Source organism: Ovis canadensis, chromosome 19 (assembly GCF_042477335.2).
Source record: "Ovis canadensis isolate MfBH-ARS-UI-01 breed Bighorn chromosome 19, ARS-UI_OviCan_v2, whole genome shotgun sequence".
Classification (NCBI taxonomy): Eukaryota; Metazoa; Chordata; class Mammalia; order Artiodactyla; family Bovidae; genus Ovis; species Ovis canadensis.
This window is the reverse complement of record NC_091263.1, coordinates 74,238,285-74,260,940: the sequence shown is the minus strand read 5'-3', so window position 1 is coordinate 74,260,940 and position 22,656 is coordinate 74,238,285. Positions and strand designations below refer to the sequence as shown.

Genomic DNA, 22,656 nt, shown 5'->3' with positions numbered 1-22,656 from the left:
GGGCAGGTGACCCCAGAGAGGAGAGCCGCGTAGAAGGAGCGGGGGCGGGGGGGCCGGGGGCCAGGCCTACGGCTGCCATTTGGGCCCTGAAGCCACAGCTCCCGGGCCGCGCTGGCTGAGCTGTGGGGACACGGGGCGGCCTGTCACTTGGACGCAGACACACCCCCCACCCAGGGTCATGCGCCTCGCTTCATCCTGCGCGCACACACCCTCCCCCCCCCCGCAGCCTCGCTGAGGACACACGGAGCCTCTGCTTCTCTGCGCCTGGCACAGTTCCGAGCTGCGCTGGGCACGCTGCAGACGGGGCTCGAGTGAATCAAGGACGGAGGAAGGTGTGAGGCTTCCCGCACCCAAACCTGTGCAGAGCAAGCCACAGGACTGGCAGCAGAGCCTGGCTGGGCACCCGGTCCCCCCGAAAGCCTGCGGCGTGGTGAGCCCATCCGGGGACACAGGCGGGGCCCCAGACTCACCCAGTGTGGGGAGGGGGTTACAGGAGGGCGTTCAGATGCTGGACGGTGCAACTAGACTCCCCTGCAGGCGAGGCACAGGAGCCAGAGAGAGAAGGGGAGAGGGAGGGGAGAAGGGGGAGGGGAGAAGGGGGAGGGGAGAAGGGGGAGGGGAGAAGGGGGAGGGGAGAAGGGGGAGGGGAGAAGGGGGAGGGGAGAAGGGGGAGGGGAGAAGGGGAGAAGGGGGAGGGGAGAAGGGGGAGGGGAGAAGGGGAGAAGGGGGAGGGGAGAAGGGGAGAAGGGGGAGGGGAGAAGGGGGAGGGGAGAAGGGGAGAAGGGGGAGGGGAGAAGGGGGAGGGGAGAAGGGGAGAAGGGGGAGGGGAGAAGGGGGAGGGGAGAAGGGGAGAAGGGGGAGGGGAGGAGGGGGAGGGGAGAAGGGGGAGGGGAGAAGGGGAGAAGGGGGAGGGGAGAAGGGGAGAAGGGGGAGGGGAGGAGGGGGAGGGGAGGAGGGGGAGGGGAGGAGGGGGAGGGGAGGAGGGGGAGGGGGACGGTGGGAAAGGAGAGGGGAGGTAGGAAGGGAGGAGGAGGGGATGGAGAGTGGGAAGGGAGGAGGGGCGGGGGGAGGGGCATGGGGGAGGGGAGTGGTGAGATGAAGCAGGAGGGGCGGGGGGAGGGGTGAGGGAAGGAGGCGGGGACGGCAGCTGCCGCCTCGCTGAGCGCCCCATGTGCCGCCCTCCGCTAAGCACACACAGAGGGTTTCAGATCCTGTTATCCTACAAAATTAACCTTCCTCACAGCCCAGACTGAAAACCAGGGAAGCCACTGGTAAAATGCAGATCAGAGCATCCCCCTCCCCCGGCCCTCAGGTCTCAGCGGGCCTCAGGGGCTTAGAGGACAAGCCATCCTGTCCCTCTGTCTCTCCAGACCTCCGGCACCTCCCTGCTCCCCACCCAACCTCACGAGGGGCTTCCAGTCTCCTCAGCAGCACCAGCTCATCCGGCTCAGGGCCCTTGGTCCCGTCTCCCCGGAGCACTCTCTCCCAGATCTCCCCGGCTGCTCCTCGTGCGGGGGTCTCACGGCAGACCTCCCTGCACTGGCCTCCCTCCCTTGGGCCTTTCTGACCTGCTCTGGGCCCCCACCGCACTTCAGTTTGCACCGGGCCCTCGCCACACACCACAGTTTGCACCGGGCCCTCCAGGCACTCCACAGTTTGCACCGGGCCCTCGCCGCACACCACAGTTTGCACCGGGCCCTCGCCACACTTCACAGTTTGCACCGGGCCCTCCAGGCACTCCACAGTTTGCACCGGGCCCTCCAGGCACACCACAGTTTGCACCGGGCCCTCGCTGTACTCCACAGTTCGTCACTGCTTTGCTGTTCACTTGCGGGCTTGGTTCCTGTCTCTCTCCTCCCCTCTGAGGTCAGCGCGAGAGGCCAGGAGCTTTGCCCATCATGTTGCCAGCAGAACCCAGGGCTGTGCCAGCCTGGCGGCGCTCTGCAGCAACCGGCGCGTATGCGTGTGGCGGGTGAGCCAGCTCCTGCGCGCTCTCTGTAGCTCCCATCTGCCAGGGTGTGGATGGAATGCTCTGAGCAGCGCACGAAGCAGCGGGGCTGACCTCATTTGACTTTGTCATCTGTCCTCCCCACCCTTCTCCTAAAATACGGGAGACATTTTCCACCCTCTTCACCGCAGCACACAAGGCCCAGCCCCCCCACTTTATCAGACAGCGGCCTGGGCCGATTTACCTGCCCCCCGACCCCCGGATCTGCGGGCAGGGCTGTCTCAGCTCCCCTGGCGTGTGCCGGAAACTCGGAACAGCCGTCACCTCCAGCTGCACCAGGGGCTGCGCTCCCAGAAGGAGCAGATGAAGCACTTTGCAGTCCCTGGGGAGCGCGGCAGCGGCTGGATTAATTCAGCCCACAGTTAATGCCAGTGGACAAGCCGGGTCACGCCACAGCCAGCCTCTCCCTGCGGTCAGGGCCCACGGGACACACGAGCCCCTCAGGGGCTCAGTTCACGTCCCCGGGAGTGGCGCTCAGCATCGCTGCCTGGAATGGCCTGCTGAGAGAGCCCACCCGAAGCTGGGGTGTGGAAGACACCGCTCTTAGGCTGGAGGGACATCTCATCCAGCGGCTCTCCACCCCGGGAGTCACCCGAGGAGCTTTCCACCGAGCCCGGCGGCGTCCCACCCCGGACGCACCTCTGGCTAACGGGTGGTTGACGGTCGCAGAGGGCCCAGAGGTCCCGCCGGGCAGCCAAGGTGGAGAGGTGCCTCCATCGGGAGCGATGCTGCTCAGAAGCCGTGTGGGATCCCAGGGGCGGGAAGGCTGCCCTTTGGGCGGGGAGACTTGCAGCCAACTCTCTGTGTGCTGCTCAGAGGCGGGGGCACGTGCCGGGGAAGCCACAGGCTCCTCTGGGCTGACGTGGAAGCTTCCGGCACACGCTGTCGCCACCCTTTCAGAAACAAGCAGGCCCACGCGCCCGTCCACCGCGGGAAGCACACGCTCTGCAGCCCTCTCCCCACAGGTGGACACACCCGCAGGCCCACCTCCCCCCGGCCCAGGTAGGGCTTCTCTGCAGACACGTGCCCTGCACTGGCCTTGTCTGGATCCGAGCTGCTGCTGCCGTGTGTGTGGGGGGCTGTCCTTGGTTCCTGGATCCAGCTCTTGCCTGAACCCCCATCGTGATGCATCAGCTCCCCCGAGGGCGCCCACATTTACTGTTCCCTGGACCCAAGCCACAGAGCCCTCTGCTCTTTCCGCTGCATCACAACGAAGCTGCTGCTGCCCCGTGATCATGTCCTCATCCCCTCCCTCCTCAGCTGAGGGCTCCCCTTCTCAGTGCTGAGATACACGGACGGTGGCGTGCTGCTAAGCCTGTGTCCTCTGGGAAAAGGGCACACCGCCAGCCCCCTGGAACATTCCCCCCTGCCTGCTGCCCGCCCGCAGCCCTGCTGGCCTAGGGTTTCATGAGACACCATTTCGGCTCTGGGAACAGCACCCAAGAGGGCCGGTAAGCAAACACCAGCGAAGCTGGGAAGCTGAGGACGCAGAGCAAAGATGAGTCCGGGACAACGCAGCAGAGTCGGCATCGCCAGGGTCGACACCTGGGCAAGGCCGCTGGACACTCCCAGGGCGCGGGCACGGCCGTCCTTCCGCTGGGAGCATCCAGAAATGCCGACGCGAGGGGCGGGAGAGGGACACCCAGCCCCGCCCTGCCCTCGCAGAGCCAGCCGTCCACGGAGGAGACAGGCCCGGCAGAGAATGCGGGTTAGGAGAGGCACCGGGAACAGGGTGCGGACCACGGGGCGGGATTGCAGGGAGCAGACGGGGAGGCGGGCTGAGGAGACTCGCGCAGCGAGGAGGAGAGCCATCCTGCGCGGGGCCCTGCCCACCCTGGGCCAGGAAGAAGGGGGGCCAGTCCTGAGAAGTGGGGGTGGTCCACTCAGAGGAGGGGCCAGCCGGGCAGTGACCTGGTCTGACCTCCTGAAGCCCCAGCGGCTGCAGTAACAGAGCACGGAGGCAGGGGACAGGGTCTGCCCAGGAGCCCCGGCGGCCAGACCCTCAGCAGGAGCCCAGGGGAGCCAGGCGTCCCCTCCTTCCCTGGCCCGCACGCTCCCAGGAGGAGCGGCTGCAGAAAGCCCAGCAGGGCTGTTCACGCAGACAAGCCGCCAAGCGGGCTGCGGGAGGGGCTGGCAGGTCCGTTTCCTGACGCTTCTTCTCCGGCTGCAGCCCGCTGGGAGCCGGTTGTTCCGGGAGAAGGTGACTGTCGGAGGGGGAGGCCCGGCTCCAGAGCAGATGGCCGGCCTGGCACGCAGCCCCGGGGAGGAGGGGCAGCTCCCAGGGAAGCATATGCCGCCCTCGACATGCACACTCAGAGTCACAAGCCACCTCTGCGCCCAGGTCTGACAGAGCAGACTCCCCTCCACCCGACCAGCTGATTCTCTTCAGTCTTTATTCACACTCTGAGGGACAGACCTCGCTGGGTCTCGGCTTTCTCACCTGTAAAATGGGGACAGTCCTAAAACCACCGAACGCAGAGGCATCACGAGGGAAACACGGAGACAGGTGTGTCTTGCCTGTCCCTGTCCCAGGAGGCCCTGCTTTTTCGGCGGCACAGGGGTGTCAGCCTCTGCCAGGTCCCTGCAGCTCTGTGGGCCTCAGTTTCTCCACTGCCAGGTCCCTGCAGCTCTGTGGGCCTCAGTTTCTCCACCTGTGAAATGGGCCACTGTGCCCCCTTGACAGGGTTTGGGGATGAAACGAGAGAACTGACGTGCAAACCGTCGCAGGTGGCCTGCGGCTCCTACCACCTGCTCTGCTGACCGTCACACACTGGACGGTGAGCCCCTCCTGGGCCCACACTGCCCAGGGACCCCTGGAAGGGTGGTCCGCCTGCTTCTGAGACACAGACCAGGGCCGGGGGGCAGGGTGTCTACCCCCACATCACCGGCAGGCCTCTGGCCTCAGCCGGGACCTGCTCCCACCTCCGTCTGCACACCCGCGGGGGAGGCACGCGGCCGTCGGGAGAACGAGGGGGCGGACGTGAGACACTCGGCGAGGCCCGGCCAAGGGAGCCAACGCCAGCCCCTCCCGCTCACCTTTTCCTGGCCACCCCCGCCTCATCACAGGAAATCTGAGCACTCATGTCATCAGGAAAAAGTCAGGAAGACCAAGGATGACATGTTTGGTGGGAGGGGCCACCAGGAGCAGCTCCCGGGGCGGGGGTGTCTGCAGACCCAGAAGGCGGCAGCTATCGTGGACGCCAGCCCCACTGACCCCTGTAGGGTCCTCCGGTGCGGGTGGTGGGGGGACAGGGTCCGCCTGCCTCCTGGGGAGCTGCGCTCACTTATTTCCAGGGCCTCCCCCTCAGGAAACCAGCTGGTCACAGTATCGTCTGCATCCACCCCGCTCCTAACTTGCGGAATTGCCTGACTTAAAAAAAAATCCATGCCCTCCCTCCCCGTCTGTCATCAGACCTGAAAGTGGGACCGCGAGGGTGGCTGGGGCCCTCCAGTAAGGAAAGTGGAGTGCGCAGGGCCGGGCAGGACACAAACCCAGCGCCTGGCCACCTCCCAGAGCCGGGGACCGGCCCGGCCCTCCCTGGCGGGGCTCCCGAGGCACCAGCAGTGTGCGACGGGACGGGAATAGAAGAGAGCTGGTGAGGGGCCTAAAAATCTCAGAGGGAGCTCGAAATAGACCTCTCATTTGTAAAACAGACCGATAACTGCCCATCTCCTGGGCCTCGTGAGGCCTGATTGAGAGAATTTATGGAAAATAACCCAGAGGGACGCTGGGGGCAGCGAGCCGTTACATAACAGGCAGCGCTGGCAGCTGGAACTCGCTGTGGCCCAGATCCCGGCCCAACCGTGCCGGCGCGCACAGAGGCCTGGAGGTGGGCACAGCCAGCGTGGGCCCAGAGTGTGCAACCCGCGCTCCTGGGGGTCGCCCGGAGCAGCTCAAGGTCGTGAACCCTGCGCTCTGGGCCGTGTGGGGCCCCGTGGTAAGGGGGAGACAGCCCGCATGGCCATGCCCCGGGGGGCGGCCAGGCAGCGTCCTGGAGGCCCTCCGGGCGGCAGCTGGAGCCTGAGGTCCCCCGCAGAGGTCGGCTCTGAGTCCACTACCCCGAGAGCTCCGCCCGAGCGCCTCTGCCTTGCAGTGGCCACTGGGCTTTCCAACGCAGTCGGCCGGGGGGGGCAGGGGCAGTCCCATGAACGGCCCGGGGTGCTGCCCCACGTCCCTAGCGGGGAGGGCCACCCCCAGGGGACGCCTGGCCGGCCCGCCTCCTTCCTGCACGACCCGGCTCTCGGAGCCTGGCCACCTCCTCCCGCTCCAGGTCCCACTGCCCACCCGCCCTGGGGGCCCCCGTGAGGATGAGGACACGGCCTCCTGCTCCACTGGGACCCAGCCGGGCGAGGCCCTGGCGCTCGCGGCTGCCCGCTCTTCCCTTCACCGCTGCACAGCGTGGCCGGCTCCCCCAGACTGCCCGCTGAGGGCGTGGCTGCCGGGCCCCCGGAGGCCCTCTCCCGCCTCCTCTCAGCGAGGCGCACGTCCCCACCCGAAGCTGAGAGGCGCCCCGAAACAGAGGACGGCTGAGCAGAGACCCCTGGGCTCCCCCACGCCCCATGCTCTGCGGCCCTCGTCAGGAGCCTGCTCGCGCGGCATCTACAAGGGCAGACCCGTTCCAGGTTCATCCCCACACACAGCCGCCTGGCCCGCCTGCCTGGTTCACACCCTGCAGCGCCCCCCGTGACGCCACGGCTCACGTCCACGCCAATCACCCCACACAGCGGCAGGCGGCCACATCCGCACCCCCATCCCTGAGCTGCCTCCGATCTGCTGAGCGAGGGCGCCTCGTCCTGCTCAAAAAGCTCCTTGGCCACCGACTCCCGGACACCCTGGGGCCACTCATCCCACCTGTGAACTCCGAGGCCGGACCGTCTGCCTCCCTTGCCCAGAAATTCTGCAAGCAGCTCCCGTCGCTGATGCTTCATCCCCACGGGAGGGAGGAAGGTCCCCCACCTTTCTCAGGCATCGTGCCCGGGGCCACGTGTGGGTCCAAGCCCACGCCTCTGTCTCTAAGGAGACCGAGAACCGTGGATCTGGCTTTAAGGCACTTGAATGAAACAACCCATTCATTCACCTTGACAACACGCGACGGCCCACAAACATCTTAAGACTTGATGGAAAGGGGCACAAAAAAAGTCACCAAAAAGGGGCGAGCTTTAAAAGTCGGTTCTCCCTGGGCTCAGACCCCACCTCTGGCATCTGAGGAAGTCACTCCTGGACTCAGGTGCTACTGCTGCTAAGTCGCTTCAGTCATGTCCGACCCCATAGACGGCAGCCCACCAGGCTCCCCCGTCCCTGGGATTCTCCAGGCAAGAACACTGGAGTGGGTTGCCATTTCCTTCTCCAATGCATTAAAGTGAAAAGTGAAAGTGAAGTCGCTCAGTCGTGCCCGACTCTTAGCGACCCCATGGACTGCAGCCCACCAGGCTCTTTCATCCATGGGATTTTCCAGGCAAGAGTACTGGAGTGGGGTGCCATTCAGGTAGGCAGGGGTAAAAGAGGAAGACCCATCCGGCCTCACGGTGGTATCGTGAGAAGTAAGCGACTGTGTTCTCCAAGTGCCTGGCCCATGGCGTGTGGCTTTCTGTCCCCAGGAAGCCTGCATCAGGACTGGGCAGATCAAGTCAGCTGAGAACACGCCAAGGTGCGTGCGCTGGGAAGGATGAGCCCAGACACTGCCTCGCCTTCGGGTCTGTGTATCTGGGTTTTTACACAGGCAACCAGGGCCCCCTGCGCCAGGAATGCACTTTCACCCCCCCTGGCTCCAGCAGGCTAACCACAGGCGCTCCCACAGCTGCACCTCGGCCGGGGTCTGCCCCGGCCCCTACGCGTCTGTGCCTGCAACCCGTGTGTCCACCGGAAGGGGAAGGCCTGGCCTGGCAGACTTGCACAACATGGATGGTTTCAAAAGCCCGCTGAGCTAACTCTTCACAAGCCAACAGCACTGAGATATCAGAGAAACCAGGGCTGTGTGTGCAGGTTACGACACAAACGCGGAGTGAGTGAAGTGTCGGTCGCTCAGTCCCGTCCGACTCTTTGCGACCCCGTGGACTGTAGCCCTCCAGGCTCCTCTGTCCATGGGAGTCTCCAGGCGAGAACACTGCAGCAGGTTGCCGTGCCCTCCTCCAGGGGATCTTCCCGACACAGGGATTGAACCCAGGTCTCCCATATTGCAGTCAGACTCTTTACCCTCTGAGCCACCAGGGAGGCCAAACACAAATATAATTCTGTCTAAAAACTTCAAAGGTTGGCACGCCTTGAGAGCCTGTGTGCCAGGCTCTGCACTGTGCCGCTAGGTCGCTAGGCTCTGGATCTCAGGGACCCTCCCTTCTTGTAAGGGCCTGTTCTTACTTTACAGAACATTCTATAGATAAGTCTTCTGAAATCCTGTTGAAGTTATCGGAAAGTTTCTAAAGTTCTTGCAGCAAAACTGTCTCCTAATAAGATGTTTTCTTGAGTCCTCAGAACCATGTCCTTCGGCGGGGCTGCTAGAACTCTTGAATTTCTGGCGATTTTCACCTCACGCTCGTCCTTTTGAAGGTCAGATGCATCTGGTTTGAGGGACTGAGAGGTGACTGAGGGTCTGCCCGGATCCTACAGTGGTGGGCACAGAACTGCCCCCGGGGCCACCAGGACCCCTGGGGGGACGGTAGCTAAGGCTCCTGAATTTATGAGGTGACAAAGCAGGCCACCAACCGCCACCGGGATGACTCGGGAAGCACTCAGGCCCACACCTCACCCACGAGAGCCTGAAAGAGGGACACGGCTCATTCGGGAAAACACAGCAGGCATCAGGAAAAATAAGACCCACGTGAACCCCTCCACCCAGGGCTACTGTCAGGGACACGGTATTTCCTTCCATGCTTTCCCTCTCCATAGACATTAAATTCAGTTTGTTATTACTTATACTTTAATTATGAACTTATAACTACAGCTTACAACTGTAATCACACTTTATAACTGTAACCACGCCTAATGTTTCATCTGAGGCCCTTCTTCACTGACCTCTTTCCAGGAAGAGTTTCCCACGGTAGGAGCGAGCCAGCACCGCCTACTTCGGAGCTGCTGTGGGTGGGCGGACAGAACACCCGAGCAGAACCCCCGCACCGGGAGGCGCCCCAGAAACGGCGCAGGGGACACGCCTGCTGCACGCAGAGCAGACGCCGCCAGCCCAGGAGGCCTGAGCCTTCCCAGCCCCACACTGCGGGCTCACACTGCATCCACGCTGGGCGGCAGGCTAGAAGAGGCTGGTTCTGATCCGCTTCCACCCGAGCTCTGTGGCAGCGGGTCAGAAAAGGCTGGTTCTGATCCGCTTCCATCCCCAGCTCTACCCCCCGCCCCAGGACAAGGTCACCTGCATGTGGGGCATCGAGGCTCAGGCACTCGGGACCACAGCTGGCCCTTCACCAGCGAGCTTCAAGGAGAAACCACGCATGGCCTCACGCCCTCTGGGCGTCCAGCAGGTGGGGGACGTGGACGCCACAGGGACATGGCAGCTCCAGTCTGAGCACAGGCCTCCTTGACTCCTGGGCCACCAAAGGCAAGCTGCCACACAGCCCTCAAGATGGCCACACACAGAGGCCCATGGGGCCCCGGCAGGGAGGTGTCACGGGACGCCTGGTCTACCAGCCCTGAGCCCCACGCAGCACAGGCCTCCCTGCGCAGGGGTGTTGCAAGCCATCCACAAGGAAACCACAGGCCACAGCGAAGGTGTGTTTCTATACAAACGCGCAAAAGCAGTTCAGCAGCAACCAGCTGCAAGCAGAGGGGCTGGGCCGGCCGGTGCACTGCGCTCCTGGGTCTCTGCCGGCTTCTGCTGGCTGGCTCCCCGCTGCCCCCACCCCATGTAGCCATCCCCAGGAAGACTGGGCCCCTCGGAGCAGGGTCGAGGCTCTTCCCCAGCCCACGGCCGTGACGTCTGCAGGCAAAGACAAGCGTCCCCGGCGCACGGGACTGCCTCGGCCCACAGTGGACCTGCCCCCCGGCCTCCCGAGCCTCGATCTGGTCTGGCTCAGCGCACGGCCATTCTCTGAGCCGGAAGCCCTCTGAGAGCAGAGCCAGGGCAGAAGGAAGGAGACCCGCGCCGTCCTTTTCACCGCGACCGTCTTCACTCCTCACTCACACGCCTAGGATCGCACACATGCCGAATGCCGCCGGCATCCGGAAACGCGCCAGCCTGCAGAGCAACCTGACAGTGACGACGACACAGAGAGAAGGCCCTCGCGCTTCCTGGCAAGCAGGAGGGAAAACGGAAACAGGGACAGGCTTTAGTTTGGGGCTCCAAAATCACTGCAGATGGTGACTGCAGCCATGAAATTAAAAGACGCTTGCTCCTTGAAGAACAGCTATGATCAACCTAGACAGCATATTGAAAAGCAGAGACACTACTTTGCCGACAAAGGTCCGTCTGGTCAAGGCTATGGTTTTTCCTGTGGTCATGTATGGATGTGAGAGTTGGACCACAAAGAAAGCTGAGCACCGAAGAATGGATGCTTTTGAACTGTGGTGTTGGAGAAGACTCTTGAGAGTCCCTTGGACTGCAAGGAGATCCAACCAGTCCATCCTAAAGGAGATCAGTCCTGGGTGTTCATTGGAAGGACTGATGCTGAAGCTGAAACTCCAATGCTTTGGCCACCTCATGTGAAGAGCTGACTCATTTAAAGACCCTGATGCTGGGAAAGATTGGGGGCAGGAGGAGAAGGGGACGACAGAGGATGAGGTGGTTGGATGCCATCACTGACTCGATGGACGTGAGTCTGAGTGAACTCTGGGAGATGGTGACGGACGGGGAGGCCTGGCGTGCTGCAGTTCATGGGGTCGCAAAGAGTTGGACGCGCCTGAGCGGGAACAGCAACACATGCCCAGGAGAGCCTCCCGAGAGCTCCCAGCCTGGTCCTCCGCCGACCCCAGTCTCAGCGCGGGGCGTGCCGAGGTCAGTGCGGCCCCTCGCCGTGGGCCGCCCTGGGTCGGTGGGCAGCCACGGCAGGGTGGGCATGCAGACGGGGTGCTGGGCGGGAGCGCATGCCTCCAGCCCCAGGGCGCCCTGCTCTCACTGCCGCGAGCACCTTGGCTCCTGGTCTTCGGCACTTAGCCACGTGGGTGCCGCGTAAACGCCAGTCTGTTCCGAGTACGTCCAAACTCGTATCAAACAGACCCATCCTCACAGTCTTTCTGGGTCGTTTCTTTGGCTTTGGAGCTGTGGGGCTTCACCCACGTGGCTGCGTGTGGCAGTGTTCACCAACACGGCACAGAGTCCCCTGCGGACAGACGTCTGGACGGGCTCCACCGGGGGACACGGCGAGTCCTGCCCTGGCAGCTGTCGTGTGAGGCTCCTGGCGCTTACGGGCCAGGGGGTCCCTGTCTGGTGGCAGAGTCACCGCCCGCGGGTGAGGACCGTCAGCTCCACCAGGCAGGACTGGTTTACCCTCTCACTGACAGCGCTCAGCCCTCCTCTGCCCGCGTAGCCTTCAGACCCGCCATCTGAACAGCCGGGAGAGGGAACCTCACTGTGGCCTTTATTCCCCTTCTCCTGGTCATCAGCAGGGCGGCGGCCTCGCCCACCACGAGCCTTCGGGGCCACGCTTGTGCACCTCAACCGCACCCACCTCCCGTCTGTCCGGGGGCTCCTGCCCCTCCGGTGGCGCCCCGGCCACACCGAACCCCAGCCAGCATCAGTCACCCTTCCTCCTGGGCTCCTCCGTCTCCGGGCGTGGTTGTGTGACAGGCCCTGGTCACGCTGGGCTGGGAAAAGCTGCTGCTTTGCTTTTCAGGCAGTTAAGTGACACCTCCCAGCCTCCATCACCCAGAATCTCGCCCAGCAGACACCAGGCTGCTCAGCGGGTTGGTGGGTTCACGGGGTTTGCAGGAAAACCGCAAACTCCTCCCGGCAGACGGCACTCTGGTTTCGGGTGGGACGTGAGGCTGTCCATGAGAAGACAGGCAGGGCTCCTTGCCGGCTCTGAGCCTCCAGCCGTGTCGCGGGCAGCCCTGGGCCCACCACTGCGGCCCTGCCTGAAGCTTCTGGACACAGAGCCCCCACACCACTCACGTGCGTCCCCTGCAGGCTTCTGCTGCCGCCCCCAGCCCCCGCTACCCCAGACCCAAGGATCATAGCAGCCTCTCGGCTCCACACCCTGCCCCCAGCCCCTCCCACTCCAATCTGTGCAGCTTCCCATCCTGCCGACGCCAAGAGTCGTCCCCGCGATGCTCGATGCTCGGGCAGCTGACTCGCTCTCAGCCCCGCACCTCCGGGGGCCCCTCCCTCCCTGCGAGGCCGTCCGGCGCGCGCTCCGCACCCCTGCCTGTCCTGAGGCTCTGCGCTCAGGCTCCCACAGAGCGATCCGGCCACGGAGGTCTCAGGAGGGTGCAGATGGTCAGGGAGGCCGAGACCCTGGATGACCCAGCTGAGCCAGGGAGCAGGGAGGCAGCTCAGGGTCACAGGTAACAAGACTCAGGACGAGGGGCAGCAGAGTTCCCACGAGTGTGGGGGGCAGGCAGGCCCAGCTCGGACCATCCAACACACAGAACAAACCGTCAGGGTCCAGGGCCCGAAGCGGCTGGAGGGATGCGAGACACAGCTGGGAGCATCCATCACCCCACACCGGACCTGCTACCCCAGCGGGCCCTGCCCAGGAGCCCCGTAACGTACAGATGACTAAACCAAGCTGGGAAGGGCTGAGGCCACACTCGCCATCAGAAGAGGCAGAAGGAGACCTGGTCCCCAGCAGCCTCGAACTGGAGTCCTGCCCCTCCCGCCAGGGTCGCGGGGCCCAGCTCCCGCTCCTGGCTCCAGCCCCGCCCACGGTGAGCCCACCCACCCTCTCTGCAGCTCCCTGCCTCACGCCCTGTCTTGGGGGCAGTGGGGCAAACGTATGGGAGCAGCGGGCATGAGCAACTGTGGCCCGGCCCCCTGGGCTCGTCCCCGCTTCACAGCCAACAGCGCCTCTCCCAGCCACGTCACCGGGCTTCTTGGCAGCCCCCAGACAGGTTAACAGTCGCTGTGAAATGGACAAGCGATCACAGCATAGTGACAGGCAGACAGCACTTCCCTGCTCGGCCCCAGGCTCACCTCCGCTCCCGGGAGCTTCACCTGCACACACGGCCGCCAGGCGGAGGCCACAGAGCCCGCGTCCCACAACGAGGCGTGGCCACGGGCCCGCAGGCACGGACACAACCGCTGTGTGTGGCCTCCGCAACACCCGCCTCGCGCTGGCTCTCTCTTCCCCCCTCCCACGCCCTGGAGCGCGGACACCAAGGACCTGGCTGTGGTCACTGGACCAGCCCTTGGGGTGGGGAACAACAAGGCAGAAGGGGCTGGGCCCCCGCCTGACCGTGTGGACCCCTGGACAGGTGATGGAGACAGACCCAGACATACGTCTCACGTGAGCACCACGCTGCGGGGTTTCTCATCCACAAAGCTCAGGCTGGACCGTAACGACCGTGGACCCTCACGGACGAGCCCGTCACCCAGGCAGGGGCCAGAGGGTGTGGGTGCAGACCCACCTCTGTGGTTCCTTAACTGTGCCGTGGGCCAGCTGCTGAAGCCCGTTCCCTTTCCTGGGAACGATACAGGGCCAGCTGTGAGGCCGACACAGAGCGCGCCCCACAAAGCTGGTGGTGGGGGGCCCTCCTGCCGCATGACCCAGCCGGGCCCCGTCGGTCATCCTTTGCAGCAGGAAGCAGATGCTAGGTGAGTCCCGTGTGGTTCACCACTGTCTTTCTGCCACAGCTGATGTTTCTGCCCTCACGTCCACGCTAAGGCGAGCTCCTAACAAGCAGGGCGGCGAGACCTGCAGCGCTGAGGTCGGACGCTGCAAGGCTCCAGCGAGTTTCTAAGAGCACCTGCTTTCTCAAAAAAGAAAAAGGAAAACGCTGCTCATCCTATTATATCTATTTATCTGGCCTTCCCAGGTGGCTCAGTGGTAGAGAATCCGCCTGCTGAAGGCTCAGGTTCCGTCCCGGGGTTGGGAAGATCCCCTGGAGGCGGGCATGGCAACCCACTCCAGTATTCCGGCCTGGAGAATCCCATGGACAGAGGAGCCTGTGGGCTGCAGTCCACGGGGCCACAAAGAGTCAGACAGGAGTGAGCTCGCATGCACGCATCCATCTATCCCCCACCCTTTATCCGTCTACATGCAGAGAGACACACAGGCACAGACGCATCTCTCCTGCGAGGCTGCTCTGGGCCCACTGGCCGCACGGCGTGGCGCACGCCTGCCGCAGGGCCGCCTGCCCCAGCCCGGAGCTCACCCCTCTCTCGGCCACCGGTCCCGTCAGTGACAGAGGCTGGCGAGCTCGGGGTCTGGCTCAGGCTCTGAGCACACGCCTGAATTAGACAAAGTCCCTACCCTGGTGGAGCCCCGCGGCCCCGGCCGGGGCCAGAATAATCAGTACGTGAATACACGCCAGGCCGTGTGAAGCGCCCTGGAGAGGACGGTCAGGGCAGGGGGGCAAGGGATGCCGTGCCACCGCCCCCCCAGCGAGGAATTGCTTCCTGCCGCTCCAGGCCCTCTAGACACAGGGGGAGGATGGGGTCAGGATTCGCCAAAGAAGGCACGGAAATGGGCAACAGGCACGTGAAAAGATGGCCAGCGCCACGAGCCGCCAGGGAAAGGCACATCAAAGCCACCCCGAGGCGCCGCCTCACGCAGGGCGGCCACCAAGGAGCCCACAAGCAGCAGACGCTGGCGAGGCCGTGGCGAGAGGGGGCCTTTCTACACCGCTGCTGCCACTGTGGAGAGCAGCATGGAGGCTCCTGAGAAGGTTAGAACTGAAGCTGCCTCGGGATCCGCACTTTCACTTCTGAGAACGTGTCCAAAGGAGATGAAAAGACTCTATTCCCGAGATATCTGCACCGCCCCCCTGTTCACCGCAGCACTGTTGACAGTCGCCACGTTACAGAAGCGACCGAAGTGTCCACCCACAGATACAGGGATCAAGGCGCGGTGTGCACGTGCGGCGGACGAGGACTCGGCCGCGAGAAGTGGGGAGGTGCTACCACTGGCAGCAACACGGGTGCCTGAGGGCATTATGCCGCGTGAGTGAGTCTCAGACAGAGAGGGCAACGCGCGGCGCCACTCGGACGCGGACCCTAAACTCAGGAGGAGAGCAAGACGAAAGACACTCTTAAAACAAGGCGTCAGATTTGCGGTTACCAAGGACGGGGCTGGGAGTGGAAGAAGGCCAAGAGGCATGAACTCAAACTCCCGAGCAGAAGTCAAGTCCTGGGGCGCCATGTCCGGCATGGCGTATAGTGACCGCCGCTGGAGAGCTGTGAAGAGCACAGATCCTAAGAGTTCCCATCAGAAGGGGAGAAAGCTCCCCCGCTTTCCTTATCTGTATGAGACACGAGCTCCTGTGATACTCATCTCAGACTCCACGTGATTTCGTTAAGCTGCACGCCTTGTGACGCTCATGCGGTGTCGCACACCGACGACGTCTCAGCAAGGCTGGGAAGCAGCGGCAGCAACAACGGAAGGAGACAGTCAGGGCACTTCCCCGGTGCTCCAGCGCTTGAGCCGGCCTCACACTGCAGGGGACGCGGGTTCGATCCCTGGCTGGGGACCTAAGATCCCACACGCGGCGGAGCGAGTAAGCGCGAATGCCACAGCCAGAGAGAGGACCGCCCAACGCAGCACAGAGCCGCTGCGGCAGCCAGACAAATAAGCGCTGTTTAGAGAGAGCGTCTGTCGGGCAGGGCGTCACTACCATGGGCACTGCAGCCAGCCAGGCTCCTCCACCCATGGGATTTTCCAGGCAAGAGTACTAGCTGCTGCTGCTGCTGCTGCTGCTGCTGCTGCTAAGTCGCTTCAGTCGTGTCCGACTCTGTGCGACCCCATAGACGGCAGCCCACCAGGCTCCCCTGTCCCTGGGATCCTCTAGGCAAGAACACTGGAGTGGGTTGCCATTGCCTTCTCCAGTGCATGAAAGTGAAAAGTGAAAGTGAAGTCACTCAGTCGTGTCCGACCCTCAGCCACCCCATGGACTGCAGCCCACCAGGCTCCTCCGCCCATGGGATTTTCCAGGCAAGAGTGCTGGAGTGGGTTGCTCTTTCCTTCTCCAGGTCATCTTCCCGACCCAGGGACTGAACCTGGGTCTCCCGCATCGCAGGCGGACGCTTTACCATCTAAGCCACCAGGGAAGACCCCAAATGCAAACAGCACCAGATGCCGCCAGAGGCACTGAGCCGCTGCAGTGCTTGTGCTCAAGATATGATGAGCAGAGGGGTCTGGAGGCCCGGGCCACGCTTGACCAGGCCCCCAGGGTCTGCTGGACGTGAAGAACACACGAGAACTCCAGGGATGAGAGGCGCATACCTGCCTCCCATAAACCAAGCTGGAAACGCACGCGGAAATTATCACTCCTCCAACGTCAGACAGCTCCTTCCTGAAAGGAATTTCCTACACTTTCGGGGTGCGGCCTCGGGGAGCGGTTTAGTTCCACGGCAAAGCAGTCTGTACCATAAGCGGCCAGGAGAACACGGCCCTTCACTGACACCAACAATGCGATGTCTTCAGCGGCGTCTCCTTGCAGCCACCGCCTGCCTGCCACCCTGAAGAGGTCCTGACGCCGAAGGGCTCCTCAGGGGGCTGGCGTCCGGATCAGTGTTTGGAACCAGCCCTCAGGGAAATCTCTAACGGCCTGCCCGCAGAAGCACGCGGCCTGATGTTCAGGATGGTCCCTTAATGGCGAGCATCACAGCTGCGCCAGGGGCTGTGATGTGGAGAACCAAGGCCAGGGGTTGGGGTGACCGACCGGCTTCTCTCGGGAAAGCTCTGGGCTCCGTCCCAAGCCCAGATCTCCTCTCTGCACAGAGAAGGACCCGCGTGGGCTCTGGGTCCCAGCAGCGGGCCACCGCCTGCCGGAAGCCCCGCCTCCCAGGGCCTCAGCTGGACACACAGCAGCAGAGGCGCCATCAGGGCGCAGGGCTCTGGTGTCCCGTCCCGCAAAGGACAGAGCGGCGGCGGGCTCTCGTTGGGCGGCGAGCGGCGGGCAGCGGGCAGCGGGCAGCGGGGAGGACTTGGGATCGCAGGCGTGTGCACACTGCAGAGGCCAGACCATTGGTCCCTGGAAGGGACGGGAGAAACCTCAGCACTCACCACGCGGTGCGGCGCATCACAGGGCGAGCACTCCCGTCTCACGGGCTCCCACACAGACGGGCGCCCGGGCCCAACGCTGGCGGCCCAGCGTTAAGTGATGGACACTGGGCCGTCAGGGTCGCCTAATCCCCCCATCGCGTCCTCCGGGTGGGTAGGGAGGCCTCGGCGAGGTGCCGGTCTGTCTGAAACAGCTCCCCAGCACAAGCCGGCTCTGGTTTCTGGGCCGAGAGGAGCCGGAGCTGAGACGCAGCCGGGGGGTGTTCCTGTGCCCCATACTCCCCGTCTGCTGAGGGCATCTCAGGCTAGCTTTCCAGCCCCCAAGTTAGAATAAACTTCCCGCCCAAAACGGACGTGCCATGAAAAAGAAGGTCTAGTCCAAGGGAACAGCAAAGACGGGACTCTCAAGTCGACGCTGCGGCAGACAGCACACAGGCGGCCTGCACGGGACTGGAGTGTGGCTCCCCGGAGTCTGGGGGGCACCGGGCCCCACTCTCACCACCGGACGTCTGGAGACCACCCAGAGGAGCGAGGCCGCACACAGAGGTGACCCCCGTAAGAGGTGGTCAGTTAGGAGGCCAACCTCCAAGCGGCCCTGGGGGATGAGGAGGCAGAAAGCCCCGGCGTGGGCCTCCCTGGCGGCTCAGCGGTAAGGAACCCAGCTGCCAGTGGGGAGACGGGGGTCTGATCCGCGACCCAGGAAGATGCCTCACGCCACGGAGCATAAGCCCGTGCACCCAGCTACGGGCCCTCGTGCTCTGGAGCTGGCGGTTGGCAGCAAGAGAAGGCTCTTCACGGAGAAGCCTGCAGACCGCAGCCACGGAGCGGCCTCTGCAACCAGAGAAAAGCTCACGCAGGCAGACACACGTAAGGCGCTCTTATAACAGGAAGCCCCGTTGCCAGGGAGGCCAGCAAGAGAGTGGCCGAGAGCAGGAGGGTGTGGACGGCAGGTGGGCGGACGCCGCCTCCTCCCTGGACATCAGGCTTCCGTCCAGACCAGGCCAAGGTCACCTCGGCTCAGAGCCGGGCCGGCAGGTTTAGCCAACGCCCTGTGCCACCCCTCACCCGTCCCTCACTGCCTCGCCCGCCTGGCTCCTTGCGGGTGGGCCTTCGCCTCTCACTCGGCTCAGACCTCCGGATCCTGCCCCAGCCACCCTGTCCCTGCGAGGGAGCGAATGGTCCCAGCTCCTCTGTCCCATTTGCAGAGCCGGGGACTAACCATCTATCCGCACGGCTGTTTCCAATTCCTCAGTCTGCGAGGTTACCAAGGACCGTCCAGAGGGGCATCAGTCGTCCGAGCTCCCTACTTTCCCTTCATTTCTCAGCGTCGTACCATGGACATGCTCGTGGGAAGACAGCACATTTTATTTTCAGCAAAATTCAATGACCCAAGCGGAGCGAGCAGGGGAGAGCCTGGAGGCTGCAGAAGAGACGGCTACCGCTGGAGGGATGCTGGGGAAGGTGGGGAGGGTGCACGGGGGTGCCTGCCCCGGAGATGACCCCCTCCCTGCTGGGAGGACAGAGAGCAGGGCGACCAGCACACACCCCGAGAGGAAGGCCTGCACGTTCTCCAGGAGGAACCTCTCCTCAGGCCCGAAGGGGCGCCTGGAGTTGCCCGTGGACGTCGGGGCAACACTGGGATCCTTCTTAACGGCTCTGCGAGGAAGCCGGTTCTGAGAGTAGCGTGTGACTTTGCACCTGGACGCGCAACGGCGGGGGGAGAGGGCAGGGGGCCTGCGGCCTGACAAGTGGCTCCAACCTTCCTGTAAGAATGTGCTTGAATCCATCTTATGTAACAGTCTGTCTGTTTTTTTTTTTTTCCTGGAAGGAGAACAGCATGAACTTTCCAAGTCTGCAGATGGCTCCAAGTCCTTCTGGGCGGTGAAATGCCAAGCGGATGGCAATCAACAATCGGGAATCTATTGAGAATGCAGGAGAGGGAAGGAGCACAGAGACGAGCTTAGGGGGCAGGCTCACTGCTCTGCGGGGACAGAGCTCAGGCCTCGGAGCTCTGCTGAGACCCCATGAGGCAGCTCCAGCCAGGCGCACGTCGTCAGAGCCGCCGCTGCAGCTGGACGTGGGTGGAGGGGAGGGACCGGGCACCGTGGGCTCTCTCCACTCCTGTCGCTCCACCCAGGCCCCTGGTCGGAGCCCCTTGCCGAGCCTCAGTCTTCCCATCCGTCCGGGGCGTTTACAAGGCACCTGTGCACACAGACGGGCGCTTCGGACAGCTCTGTACGTGTTTACAGGGCAGAGCTGGGTGCTGGAGAGAGCAGTGCCTTTAGAGCACAGAGACGCGCGTTCAGACCCCGGCTGCGCGTTCATCAGCACCCGACTCTCTGGGGCCAGTTCCCCCATCAGTGAAACAGCAAGCGTGACGTCAGCCCCATGTGATGCTGTGAGACTCGAGCAGGTGAAGCCCAGGAGGAACCCAGCGAGGTGTGAGACTTGAGCGTGGGCCTTTCCGAAGGCGGCGCGAGGCTCGAGGACACGCATTCCGTTTTTATAGTCGTGTTTCCAACCTCTTTCCCGTGACTGTCTTTTTAATATGACTGAGATCACCGTTTCACGCTGTTTCCCCCTTGTGCCAACATACCCTGAGTAACTCTGGGTCATCAGGCTTTTGGGTAAACATCATTAAAAATGTCTGCCTGACACCGCGTAACTCGCTTTCTTAGGTACTTGTGTTTTTTTGGTAAGAGCTTTCACGGGATATAATTCACAGATAATATAATCTGCTCTGTTAAAGTATACAATTCAGTGGTTTTCACATGTTTACAGAGTAGTACAACCAACCTCATAATCAATTTTAGACCATCTCCATCACCCTGAAAAGAAACCCCTACTCTTAGCTGTCCCAACCTCCACCCCAGCTCACGGCCACCGTGAATGCGCCTTCTGTCTCCGAAGACTGGCCTAGGCTGGACACTTCATGAAAATGGAATCATATTAACCCGTCACCTTCTCTCAGCATAACTGTTCCGGGTTCATCAACGCACCCGCATTCCCTTCCTTTTCACGGCCAAATATTCCCCTGTGTGGACATCCATCCACCAGGTACGGACGTCTGGCTCGTTCCCACATGTTGACCATTAGGAATAATACTGTCATGAGTGTTTGTGTACAAGTGTGTGGACACGTCTTCAATGTTTTAAAAAACTGAAGTGTCATCCATCCACAGTGCTTCAGGTGCACAGCAGAGCGGTTCAGTGATGCCTGTGCTTTTTCAGGCTCTTTTCCGCGGTGGGTGATTAGAAGACATCGGCCACAGTTCCTGATGCCACAACGTAGGCCCCTGTTTACGTGTTTTGAATATACTAGTCTGACCTGTTAGTCCCCAGTTGCTTTCGACACGTACCTAGGGATGGAACTGCGGGGTCATAAGGTGACAGTGTTTAACCTTTGAGTAACTGTCAGCCTGTTTTCCAAAGCAGCTCCACTACTGTAAATTCCCTCAGCAGGCCCCAAGGGTCCAGACTTCACATCCCCACCAGCTCATCGCCTGTCCTTATCACACGGCCATCCGAGTGGCTGGGAAGCGGCACCTCATCGTGGCTTTGACGTGTGCTCGTCTCCCCGATGACAGCTGGTGCTGAGCGTCTTCTCACACGCTCACTAGCCATAAGCACCCCTTCTCTGGGGAAATGGTCTTCAAGCCCCTTGCCCATTTTTTCAGGGAGGCTATCTTTCTATCACTGAATTACAAGCATTCTTCTCATGCCTCAGATACAATTCCCTTATCACACAGATGTTTTGCAAGCCTTTTCTCCCATTCTGTGATCTGTTTTTTCGTTTTCTTCAAAGTGTACTTTAAAGCACAAAAGGTTTTCATTCTGGTGAAGTCCACTATGTCATTTTTTTCCTCCTGTTGCTTGTCCTTTTGGGGTCACATCTGAGAACGACGGTCAAATCCAAGGTGGTGGACTCACTCCTGTGTTCTCTTCTAAGAGTTTCACAGTTGCTGCTTTCACGTCTAGGTCCTTTAGTTCACTTTCGTACACTGTGTGAGGAAGAGGCCAACTCCATCCTCTTGTACGCAGATACCCAGCTGTGCCGGGGCCTCCCATGTGGCGCTAGTGGTAAAGAGCCCGCCTGCCAGTGCAGGAGGCGTGAGAGACCCAGGCTCGACCCCTGGGTCGGGAAGATCCCCTGGAGGAGGGCATAGCAACACTGCAGTGTTCTTGCCTGGAGAACCCCGTGGACAGAGGAGCCTGGCGGGCTCCAGTCCACGGGGTTGCAAAGAGCTGGCCACGGCTGAAGCAACTGAGCACACACACATCCAACTGCTGCAGCACCGTTTGCCGAGAAGACGCTTGTTCCAACAGTCTTTTAATAACAGACCATTATTTGCAGCTCCTGCAAATAGCGCTGGGAAAGGGGACATTCACGCCTGATTAAAGGCAGCCACGAGTGGCACCCCAGGGACAAAAGTTAGGAAGGAAGGCGGGCACCTGCTGGGTCTGCAGGGCACGGGCAGACTTCACCCCCAGCACTGCCCACTCTCACGTCTGAACCTGCCTCAGGCCAGTCGGCCACTGCGGCTTGCTGACAGAGGTGGTCTTAAGCCACAGGACACCAAGGCAAGGGCCGAGCCCACAGCGACTTCAGACGAGCTGGGGCGTCTGCCACGAAACCACAGAGAAGCACGAGCTTCTGTGAAAAGTCAGGACACGCGTCCCGTGGCGCGTCCGCCCCGCTGGCAGGGAGACAGCAGAGACGACACTGGACATGCGAGCTGCTCTCACCAGACGCCAACCCGCCGGCTCCTGGGTCCCGGGGCAAAGGACCGTTCTGCTGTTTAAGCCAGCGAGTCTGTGGCGCTTTGTGCAGACTAACATGACGGCTATTCAGATCCCAGCTCCCGGACCAGCCCTTCCAAACGCACCTCCCGCCGTGCACGGCAGACGTCGGGCCGAAAAAGACTTCCTGTTGTTTTCAGAACATGCCTCCATGCCCGTGTGGAAGCGGCTCCTCCAGTCCCCTTCAACACCTCCAAGGGTCGGTTTAAAGTCACCTAAACTTGTCCCTGGACCGCCCCCTCCCCACCTCCTCAGAATGCATGACCCTCATGAGCAAATGCCACGGTGCTTGGCGCTGTCTCCCTGACATGTGAGGGGAGTGGTCTTCCAAGGCAGAGGGGCTGCTGAACCACCTCAGGGTCTCCAAACCAGAATGAGGCCCGGCACGCACAGGAAGCGCAGAGAGAGCTCACGCGATTGGGGGTCTGCGGTCAAGCGGACCCCGAGTCCTCCGGCCGCTCGGAGGACCCCCATCGCTTTCCGCCCTGGTGCTGAGCGGACACCTGCAGCTCAGCTAACACCTGCCGCATCGCCTGCACGGTCAGAGGCAGCGGACCCAGCCCGGATTCTGGCGCCCGTGCTGACTTCTGCCCGAAGACAGAAAACACTCTCTGCTGTCCTGCAGGCCCACTCACGGGTGTGTTTCCAAACTTTACTTCAAAGTTAAAATGGTTAAGATGCAGCCACCTAGTAGTCCAGGGGACTGGCTGCCTGTAGGGAATATTCTCTTCTTACTGTTGCTAACTCCCG

The 22,656-nt window shown here is 62.4% G+C and overlaps 1 protein-coding gene across 4 annotated transcripts in view; it reads right to left on the bottom strand.

Moving 5' to 3' along the window:
* MGLL (monoglyceride lipase) overlaps positions 1 to 22,656 on the bottom strand; it is a 111,456-nt gene that overhangs the window by 53,487 nt on the left and 35,313 nt on the right. The gene's annotated exons all lie outside the window — the stretch shown is intronic.